This window comes from Mesoplodon bidens, assembly GCF_964165515.1.
Source record: "Mesoplodon bidens genome assembly, chromosome: 5".
Taxonomy (NCBI): domain Eukaryota; kingdom Metazoa; phylum Chordata; class Mammalia; order Artiodactyla; family Ziphiidae; genus Mesoplodon; species Mesoplodon bidens.
In genome coordinates, this window is record NC_138161.1 from 67,121,302 (window position 1) to 67,135,927 (window position 14,626).

Sequence of the window (14,626 nt, forward strand, 5' to 3'; positions counted from 1 at the left end):
ATTATTCTCCAGCCCAGGGAATGCAGAAGGGGTTAAAACCCAGCAAGAAACTCTGGACTAATGAAGTCTCCATATGTGTGGCTCGGTATGGTTCTAGGAGAAATAGACAGATGTAATTAGAAGTGCTCAGACATTGTGTTGTCATGGCAACTGCCAGACAGGGGCAGGGGGAGGGGGGCACTGGGGGGAAGTAGGGGGAAAACCTGGAGTCTGAGGAATACAATCTTCCAACGAAATGCCAGAGGCAGGTGGTGGTCATCACCCTCAGGCTCCACAAGCAGGGTCTGTTTGTCTAGCCTACCCACTCCCAGACTCTTGAGGACTCTCCCTACCCAGTTCCTCCTCACTTCTCACTGCCCAGGTACATACCCAGAGCAATTCCAAATGCAAATGAACGGCTACATTCAGATGGTATCCAAAGGAAGTTGATTCTTGGAGAAGAGTTTGTGCAGGTGATATTGTTCTCTGGGCAGTCTCTGGCCCCAGGAGCTTTCTGGATCTGAGTCTGAGGACCAGTGAAGGAAGCTGCAGGCTTAATTTATATATCACTATGGAGCCTAGCTCCTCTTATGAGGGGGATGCTGGATGAGTGCTGAGGGCAAGTAGGGGTATGTGAGCTTAAGTGGGGGAACACGTGCTCATAGTAGGACAATGATACATTTTATCAGCCAAACTGGGACATTTTTGAGAGTAAAAGGGGGAACTTTCAAATAGATTACTTGGACAACAGGCATAAACTGTGACACATGGTCACCTTAATTATTAGGCTGCCCAAGTGGAAAATGCTTATTTTCATTTTATAATGTGGGAATTCTTACCTGGTGTCTATGAGACCCTAGAAACCCAGCTATAGATTTTGGGACTCAGTTTTCCCAGGGCATAACCTAGGAAAGATGAAAAACCCAAAGAAAGTACTATTTTGGGCCTGGGCTGCCTCTTGTAGCTTTAATCTCCCTTGATTCAACTGCCACATGAGGATATTCATGGGGTTCTGCTGCTGCGAAGCTGGGGAACCTGGGCAGATGAGACCATTGTTATTTCAAAATCTTTGTCATTACAAATCCTTCTAACTACTTCTCTAAAGAGACAGCCATTAATTTCATGCATCGTTGCCAAAGGGAGATGGTTCTCAATGAATTTACGGCAATAATGTGGTCAATGGAGTGGGATCATTCCACAGCAGTGAGACCTAATAAATCTCCCCCTGAAGAGGGGAGGTTTCTAAAGGTACATTCTTAAATATTCCTTAACAACAGAACCAAAAGCAGTGGCTCAGGGATCCTCTGGTCACAAAACCCAGGGAAAGGTCAGACTCCCCCAGGCAACCAGCAGAAATGACTGTATTTTAGGTATAATACAGCCAGCCTAGAAATTATGAGCATGTGGTCCAGCCACAACCTCAGTTACAAAACTGTAGGATGTTTAAAGGGTAAGGCCACCCAGGGTGCATCCCCTAGTATTTTCTCAGGGACTCTGGGAATCACAGCCATCTGGTCAGAGTTCCTGGCAGTTACTTAGCAATCATGGCTGGTCGTAGCCCTCTCCTCTCAACCCTGGTTCAAGGTTGGCAGCCACTGGGGCCAATGTGCCTTATTTACCTGGACCTATACCCCGACAGGTTCTGGAAAATGGGGCTCAAAATCTCTGAGCTTAATGTAGAGCTTCCCCAAGATTTTTGGGTGGCAATTACGACCCTTAATCATCAATTAAACTGCTGCTCTCTGCTGGGCAGGAGTGTCAGGAAATTCCAGCACCCACTGCATGTTTCCTGGGTTTTAATAGTCCAGTTTAGAGGAATGTTAATCTTTCTGGAACGAATTAAGAATTACATAAAATCAATCCTTTTGAAAAAAGCTACACTCCAAACAATTTAATCTGCACTTCCTTATCACTGTCCAGAGTGGAATTGGACAAAACCTATTTTGGAGAAAGTCAGCAAAATATGGAATAATCAAGCAACAAAATACCAAACATCATGCTAGATGCTAGGGACTCAAGGAACAATAAAGCATAGTCCACGTCCCTAAAGCTGGTGACAGTTTAGATGAGAAGATGGAATTTTAAATAACAGAACAACACAATCTAATAAGAGCTAAGTCAAGACAATGTGTGGCTAAATGCAACATATGGTTAGGTGACAACTGTCTAGAGCAGTGTTGTCCAATAGAAATATAACACCAGGCTCATAAATGAGTTAAATTTTTCTAGTAGTCATATTTTATTTTATTTTTATTTTTTTATTATTTTTTATTTTTTTGCGGTATGCGGGCCTCTCACTGTTGTGGCCTCTCCCATTGTGAAGCACAGGCTCCGGACGCACAGGCTCAGCGGCCATGGCTCACGGGCCTAGCCGTTCCGCGTCATGTGGGACCTTCCCGCACCAGGGCACGAACCCGTATCCCCTGCATCGGCAGGCGGACTCTCAACCACTGTGCCACCAGGGAAGCCCTAGTGGCCATATTTTAAAAAGCCAAATGAAACAGATAAAATTATTTTAATAATTTGTTTTATTAAGCCAATATAGCCAAAAGGTTACCATTTCAGCATGTAATAATTATTAATGAGACATTTTACACTCTTTTTTTCATACTAAGTCTTTGAAATCCGGCATATATTTTATACTTACAGCACATCTTAATGGGACTGGCCACATTTCAAGTGCTCAAGAGCCACCTGTGGCTAGTGCCTTTTCCTACTGAACAGCACAGTTCTAAACAGTAAGTTCTGAGTTCTGACACACTGCTGAGAGCTGAATCAAGGAGGAGAGTTTATATAGAAAGATTAAGACTTTAACTGGGAATGTTTTAGAAGTGGTGTGTATTATAGAAGTCAACAGATATTATCTGATCACATGGGGAAGGCAGCATGCTGGGCTGCGTCTGAGACCAGGAAACTGAAAGAATACCTAGTCCTTTGAAAATGGACAGGCATCATGGGCACTTAAGCCTAATTCTGACTCAGCTTTCAATGCCTGTGGACAAGGCACTTCACCCTCCTGGTCTCCTCTATAAGGAAGATAAAATGTTTGCTACCTCCTATTTTAAGACTGTATGGCTTATCTCATGAAACAGTGTTAAAGGGCTAATTAAACTACATATTTTGAGCCTTCTCTTAACTACTTAAATCCGCTTTTTTTTTTTTTTTTTTTTGCATAGAAGTCCATGGACAACTTTCACAATGAGGTGGATATTTCTCAAAACTCTTTTTTTCATTTTTCCGCTCTACTGATATACTTACTCTGTTGCCGCCAGCTTTCAATAATATCACACACACACACACACACATGCACTTTTAGTACCTTGAGATTAAAGTCAATGAAAACATGCACATTCTATTCTTCCTGAGATATTCCTGCCTTGCGTTCTTTCCTTGGAGCAGTTGGGAAGCCAGAGCTTGTGGGGGAAGGAGCTGCAAAACCTACTCGTGCTGGCCAATCAGGCCTTAGCTGACAGGAGGCCCACTAGTGAGAATGTGCCAGGTATCCTGCTCCATTGTAGCAAACTCCCTATTTTTGCAGAGATTAAAATGCTGTGAGACCCTTAAGCTATACCAACAATGCACAAAGACCTCCTTTTCTGTTCATTTTGTTTTCCCTAAGGACTGCATTAGAAACTCTACCCCAAACCCACTAGCTCAGTAACTACACACAGATTATCATTTGTGGTAAAAACATTCCCAAGTATTATGTGGCGGTATAGTTCTTAAAGCTCTGTTCTCCTTCATTTTTAACTGACTGAACACGAGAGAAATGCCACACACTGAACTGACTTCACTGAAAAGTGGAGCAAGATGCAGCGGAAGTCGGGAACGTGGTCTGTGGGTCAACGGCAGGAGAGTTTAGAGAGTAAAACTGCAGATGAGGGGCTGGTCTGTTCCCTGGGACTCCACTCACTGTGCCTCTGGTGGAACTTCCCCCAGGAAAGAAGACTTCTCTGAGATCTAATATGGAAATCCAGAGACATTGTTTTATCCATACTGGGGACATCAAAGGTGCCATTCAAATGAAACAGAAGAACAAAAGCAGAAATCCTCCCAAAAAAGTAAAGGTCTCAGCAAATGGTGAGGTCAGAAGACAAACTGACCAGAGGCCTTGGGGCAAAGAATCACTGATAACAGAATTTAATGCTTTATTTTACATTCCTTGGGACATTTGCTTACTCTGGGAATGAGGCCCAGTTAATTCAGAATTGCTGATCATGGAAAGAAAGAATAAAAATATTTACTATTCAGCTAGTGTCTATGTAAATTCCAACTTTACCTGGACCTGAGAGAATGAGAACCAGGTTTCAGACTAAGCAAGCCCAGCGTTACTACCATGTCCAAGGTTAAGCCAAGTGTTGATGGACACGTGCTATCAACCACCTTCGCAGGTGCACAATATACTTGCAGAATCTGGCACAGAAATGATTGAGGTGGGCAGGATACTATGCATCTTCTCATACTGCAGATGAGATATTAGAGTGCATTGATCAATACATTTGGCCAGTGGATTAATTCCACAAATTACTTACTGAGCACCTATTATATGCTAAGCTCAGTTCTAGGTGCTGGGGATTCATTGGTAAAGGAGAAAGAAGGGCTCTGTCCTGAAGGAGTACATATTCTAGAGGGAGGACAGTGAGTAAACACAGATAACAAGATCATTTCAGATTGTGATGAGCGTTTAGAAGAATATAGAGTAAGTTTGACAGAGAAATCTGGGAGAGAGATCACCAGTTAGATCGACTGGTTAGGAAACACTCTTTTGAGCTGAGACCTGAGGGATGAATGGAGCAGTTCACACAGAAGGAAAGTGTGAAGGTTCTGAAGCAGGGTGGAGTTTGTCATGTTCCTGGACCAGGAGAAAGGCCACTGTGGCTGTGACACAGGGCCCAACGGGGAGAGCAGTGAGAGGTGAGCTAGAAAAAGCAAGCGAGGGCTGGAGCATGTAGGGCACGGGTAAGAAGTTTATATTTTATTCTTTTTTTTTTTTTTTTTTGTGGTACACGGGCCTCTCACTGTTGTGGCCTCTCTCGTTGCGGAGCACAGGCTCTGGACATGCAGGCTCAGTGGCCATGGCTCACGGGCCCAGCCGCTCCGCGGCATGTGGGATCCTCCCAGACCGGGGCATGAACCCATGTCCCCTGCATCGGCAGGCGGACTCTCAACCACTGCGCCACCAGGGAAGCCCTATATTTTATTCCTATGAGATGAGGGCTAGTGGAGGGTTTTACATAGAAGAGTGACGTGATTATATAAGGGCTTTATGAAGATTGCTCAGGTTGCTGTGCAGAGAAGTAGATGGAGAAAGCTAGAGGGCAAAGGGGTAGAGCAGCTAGGATGCTACTGTAATAGTCCAAGTACAAAATGATGGTGGCATGGACTAAGGTGGTGGTGATGGAGACAGAACAGTCAATAGAGAGGTGATATACTCTGACAGCAGAGCCGACAGAATTTGCTGATGGACTGACTGGGTATGGATGGGGCAAGTGAAAAATTGAAAAGAAGATTCCTGGATACTTCAAGATGTTAATAAAAAACCCCAGCCAGTTCTAGGTAGGTATAGACATGGACATGCCAATGGTCCAGTCTAGAGTCAGGCTCAGAAGAATCTTCTGTCAGACTGGCCCTGGGATCCCGATGAGTCCCATGCCTTCTTCATGAAATTGAATTATAGTTTAGGAAGTGAGTTCAGCAAGCTCACTAAGACCTGGGGTAAACAGACTCTGCTTATGGAAATCTGTCTAGAATTGACCCATATTTCCAAACTGTTCCACTAGTCTTTAAATATTTATGTTTTTTTTTTTTTTTTTTTTTTTTGCAGTGCTCAGGCCTCTCACTGTTGTGGCCTCTCCCGTTGGTGGAGCACAGGCTCCGGACGCGCAGGCTCAGTGGCCATGGCTCACGGGCCCAGCCACTACGCAGCATGTGGGATCTTCCCAGACCAGGGCACGAACCCGTGTCCCCTGCATCGGCAGGCGGACTCTCAACCACTGCGCCACCAGGGAAGCCCTATGGTATTTTTCGAAATGGTTTTCTGTGGTGAAATGTCTGGAAAACATTGCTTATAGTACTTTCTTTTAGAGAGGAAGATAAATAATGCACATGAACGTTATAAGGCTCTGAAGTCTTGCAACTAAAAAACCATTTAACCAAGCACATATATTAACATCACTCAGTACTCAGTTTGAGAAACATGGGTTTAGGCTCTGTATGTCTCTCCCTGTGGTTCTACTCTCCCCTGGAATTCAAGCAACAAGAGAATAGCAGCTACTATTTATTGAGCACTTACCTTACGTAAGGTACTTTGTATCATTATCTCCCTTGCTATACACACTATATACAGGTGCTGTTTTAACTTACAGCTTGTGCATTATCATTTGCTGTTGTGAGTTTTGCTTATGGTCCATACATTCATTTCGTAAAAACAGTCACCTTTCTTTTCTAATCGTATATATCAGCAGAGTTCACTCACAGTATTTCCTCACAAAGCATTTAAGATAAAAACCAGACATTCTTCACTTTATCACCCCTTCTTCCTTTACGTACCCAACTATAGCTAACGGTGAGCGTCTCCCACCCCCACAACTGCCTCCCTCCTCTCCCTGCAGTCTTGCCCAACACTACTTTCCTTCTTCCTATTTACTCAACCCATTTCTAAACAAGAAACTGTTTTAGGACAGTTCCATGCTTTGAGAACCCTTGGCTTTAGAATCCTTTGTCTCTCCCTCAGAGAGAATGTCATGACTTTCTGAATATGGCTGTTGTCACATGTAAATCCACAGACTGGTAATGTAGAGACCATAATAGTCCTCAGCTGCACGGAAGACAGACAGACAGACACACACACACACACACACGCACGCTCGCTTCACCAACCTGGACACACACACACACACACACACACACACACACACACACACACACGCTCGCTTCACCAACCTGGTTAGAGAGAAGACTTTCCTGGAGTTAGACAGATCATTGGGGAATGAGGAGGTCTTTGCACTCCAGGCCACTGTAATGTGAGTAATTATGGTCACTAAATTACAATGCTATTTACCCTAGACCAACTAATGATAGCATTACTTAGGAAAATAACCCAATCACCAACTCAAACATACCCCCGGGGAGGAACCCAGCTTGCTCTCTAATTCACACAGCAATTCGATGAAGCAACTTAGGCAAGAAATGAAGAGCCTTCTGTTTGATCAGATGTGTAAAGGGAATTTAGAGGGAAAATGCAATTACCTAAGCTGTCAAATGACCAACATAGCAGGGTTAATAATCCTCAAGCGTTGGTTGTTCTTACAGGATTTCATATCACCTTCATGGTTTCTTTATTTTTATGTAAAAAAAGAGAAAGCCTAGATAGGGCATATAACAAACAAAAAAATACAGTTTCTTATTATCATCCAGGTTATATTATACCCGTTCTTTTATAGAAAACAAAGAAAAACACAAAGACTCTTTTCCAGTTGTATTTCTCAGAGAGAAAACCATTAACTTTTTAACTGCCCTTTAAACAATATGGCCCACAGACAGCTTAGAAAATTTTATTAAGAAATAAGTCTGCAGTGAGTACTGAATTTACTTTACCCAACATTTAGCAAAGACTTGAATGTCTGGCCTCTGCTCAAAACACATCCCAATCCCATTCTCCCTTCTAGTCCCATTCCCCAGGAAAGGAAATTGAGAAATCCCAAACAAACTCATACCTGAAGAGGATATCCTTGTGCTGGGGTTTTCTTTGATCATTAGCCAGCCCTTGATGCCACGCAGAAAATTACTCTTTTGTTGAACATGGTACAGACACCAATTAATGCATAAAGTGAAAGGCTTTACCCTTAAAATAAAGAGCTAAACTAGGAAGTCTGCTTCTCTGCATGTGGCTGCTGGCAAGGCCAAGGCCACACAGGCTAAGAAATGAAAGAAAATAGAAAATGCCAAGGACAGAAGACTAGAGGAGGGGTAGGGAGGACAAAGCACAAATGAACAGATTCCTGAAAGATCCTAAGGACTCTAAGGAGAAGCCAGGTGAATTTACTGCTTCTGATGTAGACCTCAGCCTGCCCCAATTAATTGTAGCATTGTAATCACAGCATATGGTGAAGACCCAAGGATGGGAATGCCCTTGGAAAAGTGAAGCTGACCGTTCTGAGCATTTGTGAATTCTGCCACCATTCGCAAGCAGGTTTTGTGAGCTGGGTTGGGCCCCCCAGAAGCCACACCTGGGTCCTCCCGATAGGGACCCTGACAATGACGGGAACTCTGGTATGTCTGAGTCTGGGCTCAGTGCGGGCATCTGGAATTCTGCTTCAAAAATTGTAGCTGCTCTAATAGAAATTCCACACTAGTGTGTCAATTTCACATTAAAATCTAGATGAGCCAGGTATCGTGGTGAGTCATCAGGAATTTTAAGTTCTCCATCCATTTTATTTTTCTCTGTTGCAACTGTTAGGCCATAAACTTGAGTCCTTCTCCGAAATGGAAAATATGTCTATTTAGTGTGACCCTAACAAAAACTAGTAGGACATGCTAGCCATAGAATTTGAGAAGAAAAACATACTTCTTTTTCTTGGAATGAGGTAGGGAATGAATGAATGAATGAATGAATGACATACATTGATTAAGTTAACAAGCAAACTTCACAACCACAAAAATAAGCACTGATCTGTATCACTAGGCTCAGAAAGAAATCAGGACATTATAACAGAAGTTAAGTACCAAACTGGATTAAACACAACAATCAAATTAAGGGAAATTTAATAACATATATGCTTCTCTTCTTTGGTTTCCACAGGAATTTGTTTCTGTGAGGGGAGTGTATTTGTCAGGGGAGTGTATTGTAGTCTATAAGTAGATGGTCACATTCTCCAAGTAGTGAAACTTAAGTCAGTTAAGTACTAAAATTTATGGGTGTGTCTGTGTATATAGTCTACCCTGGAGCACAGCCAATTTGAATTCAATTCTGACACTGTACTAGTGGCCTTATTAGGAAAGCCACAGACAGCACTGGGCTGGCCCCCCATTCAGAACCAAAAGTCAGCACAGTTTAGCATACTGGGATTGTCTAGTGGGATTCGGGAACTAGAGTGCAGTTAAGGTACCAAGCATTAAACAGGACTAAAACATCTGCACTGGCCTCTGCTTCCTTACTGCATTCACCCTCTCAAGTCACTTGATTTAACCACTGAGGTCAAGGCCAAAGAGCGGTGCCCTCAGCTGTAACAAGAGCCCTGAACTGATTTAGAGAGAAGGCATGGGGACCAGGGCAGGAACTTCATCAATTCCTGTTGAGGAAACCAAGGATCCTGGTCATGGCCCAGGCAACATGGGGAGAAGGCAAGAAGAGTTCTGGAAAACAAAATAGGGTCCATGCAACGCTTTCAGACAATGATTTTTGTAAGCTGTTTCAATATTGCATCATTATTTTGAAAAGAAAACGTGAACATTTACAAAGGTCAGAAGAAAGCTTTGTTTTTGTGTAAGTTCAGTAAAAGCTCAAGTTGCACGTTTTGGAATCCTGGGTTGTCTTCTTTTTTAAAAAAAGATTCCTTGCTCAACCCCAAGAAGACCCAGCATCCTTCATTTCTTGCTCAGTGTTGTGGATTAGCTGCTTTCTAAAGTGGAAAAATCAAGTGATTCCTTTCTGTAGAATAGACAGCAACTGGGATTTCTGGGCATGAAGACTGTTCGGGTGCCACGTGATGCATCGTTTGTATTTCATTCAATGCACACAGGAGAAAGCAAGGGACACAAAATGCCTCCTGCTTTTACTTGTTCTCTTTTCCCATTTCTGGGCCAGCTTCTCCCTCAAACTGCTCCTCCTTGGGCCGTCAATTAAGACAAGATCTAATCAAATATCTTAATTCCATTAAGTAGAATACTTTGACAATCCAACCTAAAATGTCTGCCTACTTTTATACGGGTAGGATTTCAGAGCTGGGTTTGAGAGCTTCCCTACTCTAACCCGCATATTTTGCAGATGAGGGGCCCAGTGACTTGCCCAAGTTCACTCCACCAAGGACAGCACGAGGCTCATTACCTGGGTGCCACGGGCTGTCCTGGGTTCCCTCCAGCCCATCTCTGGCTAATAAATGGAGGCTTGTTGGAAGCTGGCTCACATCACGGAATCTCTGTAAACTCAGCCACAGCTGCAGCCAGCACTGCTGATATTTTCTCAACTCTGAACCTCTCAAAACAGCTGAATCCTGACGGTCTCATAAATTCATTCACCTGCTTCTTACATGTGAGGCTCAAGCCAATCCCCTGAGACAGTTTAAGGCTAACTAAGAAAACGGGGGCGAGGGGGGAGGGAATGAGTGAAGAGAGGCAACCCAAGTCAGAGCTGCAGAACTGTGCAGACTGTGCTGAAAAGGCTCACTGCCAAGCAGACACTGTCTAGACTTTAACCGGCCTCTCCAGAGGGGGGTGTGGGGAGGAGGGGGAGTAAGGCCAGAAAGCCTGCTTGCTTTTTATTCAGCTAATGCAAACACATGACACAACCTCTGACAGGCTCCAGGCTGGGAGTTCACTCAGTCTAAGACGTTTCTTTCTCGGCGCTGGAATTCAGCTGTGGGCTGAGGGAAGTTGCGCTAATCCAGCAATCCAGGGGAAGCTAGGAATGCTTTTCTCAATTCCTGGGGAATCATAGTTCCCAAACTAGATTGAGTTGGGCAAGGGCCAAAAGTAGCACATTTTTGGTTGTAAAAGGATAGATTTTTTTAAATTTCCATTTGTATCATTTTAGGTAATTCATGAGGAAAATCCACAAAAATACAGAACTGGCTTTTGATGGAGGCCTGTTATGAAAGCTTTCTAAGACTCTGAATGATATCAATTTACAAAATGTACAGAGGAGAAATGGCCACCATAGTCGAATAAGCATCTTATATCTGAGAGGAAATGTTGGGTCTGGGAAGCTCTGCACATCAGTTAGAAAAAAGGTGGTTCTCCCTCTGGGTGGGCAGACAAGGCCCAGGACAGGGCACAGAGACTGGTAAGCAGAGTGCAGGATGGAGTCAGCCCAGTTGGCTCCCTTGGCCAGCCACTTTTGTGCAGTCGACAGTCTGAACAACCATACCCAGACACTTAGCTGGAGTCTTAGAGCTGTCTTGCAGTTTGGTCTAATTCAACGTGGAATTGTTGTGAATACATCTGAAGGACAAAGAAACTGTTTTAAAGCAGCTCCTGAGTCACTGACCATTATGAGGCAAGTGCTCTGATGGAACAACTATACTGTACTTCAATGTGGGTCAAAGAAGCACCTGGACCCAAACCAAGTTGAGGCCATGCCCATGTCGATGTGGCCAGAATGACTGTGACCAGGCCTCAAGTATTGATCCAGGCACTTGCAGCTGATAGAGCATGAAGAGTTAAATGACAGAGCCTAGGCAGTTATTTTTGAGTCCATATCACCTAGAGAAAAGTTGGTCTTTGCTTTGTTTTCAAAGTCACTTTCAGAAATAAGACTCAGTGGACCTTAAGCACACTTGAACACAGAGTATTTGCCTTCCTTGAGAGTTGGAAGTCCTGGGTTTGTATCCTGGCTTTACAATTTACTAGGTGACTGATCTGGGGTGACTAACTGAATCTTCTGAGCCATGGTTTCTTCACTGATAAATGAAGATTACAGTAACAGCATCATCATGTTGTGAGAGTTAGATTAAGGCTCTTTCCCTCTCTCTGCTGTTGTCTGGCTAACACCACTCATATTTGGGGCTCAGCTTGGGGGCACACCCTCTCTGAGGCCTTCCCACAACCCCCAGTGCTGGGTTACATTGTCACCCCTGTCCTAGCATTTACCATGCTGGGTCACTCCACCCTGTCTGCCTCCCCCGGTGGACTGCAAGCTCCTTGGGGACAGGTCTGTGTCTTAGTCACCAGCATTAACTCAGTGCCTGATAGAGAACAGGAAACGTTTCCTTCCTTGAGTTTACTTGGAGAACTGTCCCTTTGTCCCAGATGGGTGAAGCAAAATAATGCATCAAGATTTTGTGCAGCGTTCTGTCTGCATGAAATGTGAACCTGGTGCTCTGTGCGTGTTTTGGCAGCTCCGAAAAATGCAGCCCAAACACTCCACGATGACCTCTCTGTTATGGTGGAAGAAAGAGATAAGAAAAGGAAAGACAGGAAGGTAGAGGGAAAAGATGAAGAGAGCAACGCAGGGAGCAATAAAGAGACCAGGCTCTGGGGCCTGGGAATTGGTGGCCACGTGAGGCTGCAGTCAGGGCTGGCTGCCAGACACAGCAGCGCCCAGCAGAGGACTCCAGTTTGTGTGCAAAACACCCAAAGCACTGCCTTGGTTCCCAAACGGACAAATCAGCCTGCTCCAGGAATACTTCCTACCCTGTCTTTGAGAGAAGGTATTTATTTTTCAAACGGTGGAAGCAAAGGGTTCTATTCCTTTGCCTGATCATATTTTCTAAACCCCAAATTGAGGATTTGTGGCATGGGAACAGGCTGTGCTAGGGGGACTACAGCAAGAATATGAAAATGACAAATCCCACAAAAAATCCAAGATATCTGCTGGCCACCTCCATGTGTAAGAAGGGTGGACAAAGGAGAAAATCTGAATCTGAAAAAATTCCAGAGGAGTTTTATCACCTATCTTTTTTGCCTTTTCTCACTCTTCTTCCCTTTCCAGTTCTCTGCCTTGTTCACTGTCTTCAGGGAAAACCTATGCTGGCTTACAACGTGCACTGCCTGTGCAAGGAAGGTGCTCAATGAGGCCTTAACTCTTTTCCCGGAGGAATGACAGAGCTGTGGCTTCACAGAGGAAATGCTGGAAGTTTGAAGGCAAGATTGGCTCAGTAGAGGCAAGGGTTCTGATATGGATTCTGGGCGTCAAAGCATCCACTGAAATAAATATTCTAGTTGCCTTTTAAAAGGTGATCCTTAGGGCCTCCCTGGTGGCGCAGTGGTTGAGAGTCCGCCTGCCGATGCAGGGGATACGGGTTCGTGCCCCGGTCTGGGAGGATCCCATATGCCGCGGAGCGGCTGGGCCCGTGAGCCATGGCCGCTGGGCCTGCGCGTCCGGAGCCTGTGCTCCGCAACGGGAGAGGCCACAGCAGTGAGAGGCCCACACACCGCAAAAAGAAAAAAAAAAAAAAAAAAAAAAAAAAAAAAGGTGATCCTTAATCTCTGGAGAGAATAAAGGAAGCAAGGGGAGTTCTGCCAGCCATGAGCACATGCGAGTGTGCAAACATACACACACACACACACACACCATAGCTTTTGGAGCTCTTCCAATAAGCAGAGATGCCACAAGCTTGATAATAATAGCTAACATTTACTGTACTCTGTGTGCCAAACCACTCTTCTAATTGCTTTACATGGAATAGCTTACTTGATTCTCACAACTAACTTACGGGGTAAATACTCCATATTAAGCCCATTTTATAGATGAGGAAACAGACCCAGAGAGGTTAAGTAACTTCCCCAAGTTCACAGGGCTAATAAGGGCTACGCTAGGATTTAAACTCAGGTAACGTAGCTTCAAGGCCTGAGTGCTAAACCATGACGCTATACTTCCTCTCAACGATAAATCAGTGAACAGAACAACCACCTGAGCCAGTGCACAGGCTGTACAAATTCAGACCAGGCCTAGTGAATGTTAATGTGTAAACTGAGAATTCTCTTGTTGAAATCATTACAGTTAAAAATACTCTTTATCAGTGCCCAGTAGGGACTCTTAAGATGCACTTCTTTTTTGCAAGTGTTGACTGTGTGCTATGAGGAGAAGAGGCTTTTCTATTATCTAATTGGATTGATAGGCAAGAGAGACATCTAGCCATTATTCATTTTACAAATGAAGAAAGTAAGCTCAGGGAGGTAAATAATTTGCTCATGGTTTCACAGCTCGACAAGGCCAGAATTCAAACCTATTCATTACCCCAAAGCCCTTGCTCTTAACTGAGGCTGCAAGTCAGATATTAATTAGGTGGCTAAGGTAACATTAGCAAGAAAAGGGCAGAGCAGGAATTCTAAATCAAGGACTCTTTCACTATGTTCTTCTTAATAATAAGAAAGTTCTGTAACAGGGTCCATGTGAACAGTAAGACTTGGAAACACCCAGATATGAGAACAAGAGAAGAGAATGAACAAAGGAACTCAGTAGAAGGCTTGAGTGACATGAAAACAAGAAATAAGAGAAAAGCGCTAGCACTCCAGGAACAGACACAATTTCAGATGAAGTTCCACACAAAAAGCTGCCACCTACTGGACAGACTGGTCAAGTGGTCAAGGTGAACAGCCTGAAAATGGCCCCAGCAGCTCCCGTGGAGCCTCTCAAATTCTGAGAAGGCATCCATCCCACAGCTGCATTTCAGGGATTTCTGCACCAGCAGCAAGAGATGAGGAAGGGGTGGTAATTTCTGTGAATGCCATAGATTTGGCCCCCTAATGGCCAGGTCCATTTGAGCTGTACAGTAGCTATGGTGGTAGCAGCTACTTCAGAATAGGGACCAATATGGTACTGCTTTTAGTTCCACACTATTCTTAATAGCAGTATATGTGCAGAGTGACTGGTATAACTGGCACTGCTGTAGATCAATAAATTACATTCATTTACTATCACTGAGGGACAGAATGACAGACTGTGGACTAAGACAAATTTTGCCTCCGACACAGGATTTTAAATCTTGAA

At 44.1% G+C, this 14,626-nt stretch overlaps 1 protein-coding gene and 1 long non-coding RNA gene across 2 annotated transcripts in view; both read right to left on the reverse strand.

Annotated features, from left to right (window-relative positions):
* FSTL1 (follistatin like 1) overlaps positions 1–14,626 on the reverse strand; it is a 51,025-nt gene that overhangs the window by 29,373 nt on the left and 7,026 nt on the right. The window lies entirely within an intron of this gene.
* LOC308617257 lies at positions 6,921–7,771 on the reverse strand. Its single transcript, XR_014015842.1, has 3 exons — positions 7,695–7,771; positions 7,228–7,343; positions 6,921–6,994 (listed from the first exon to the last, which is right to left on the reverse strand). It is a non-coding gene; the product is annotated as an uncharacterized lncRNA (long non-coding RNA).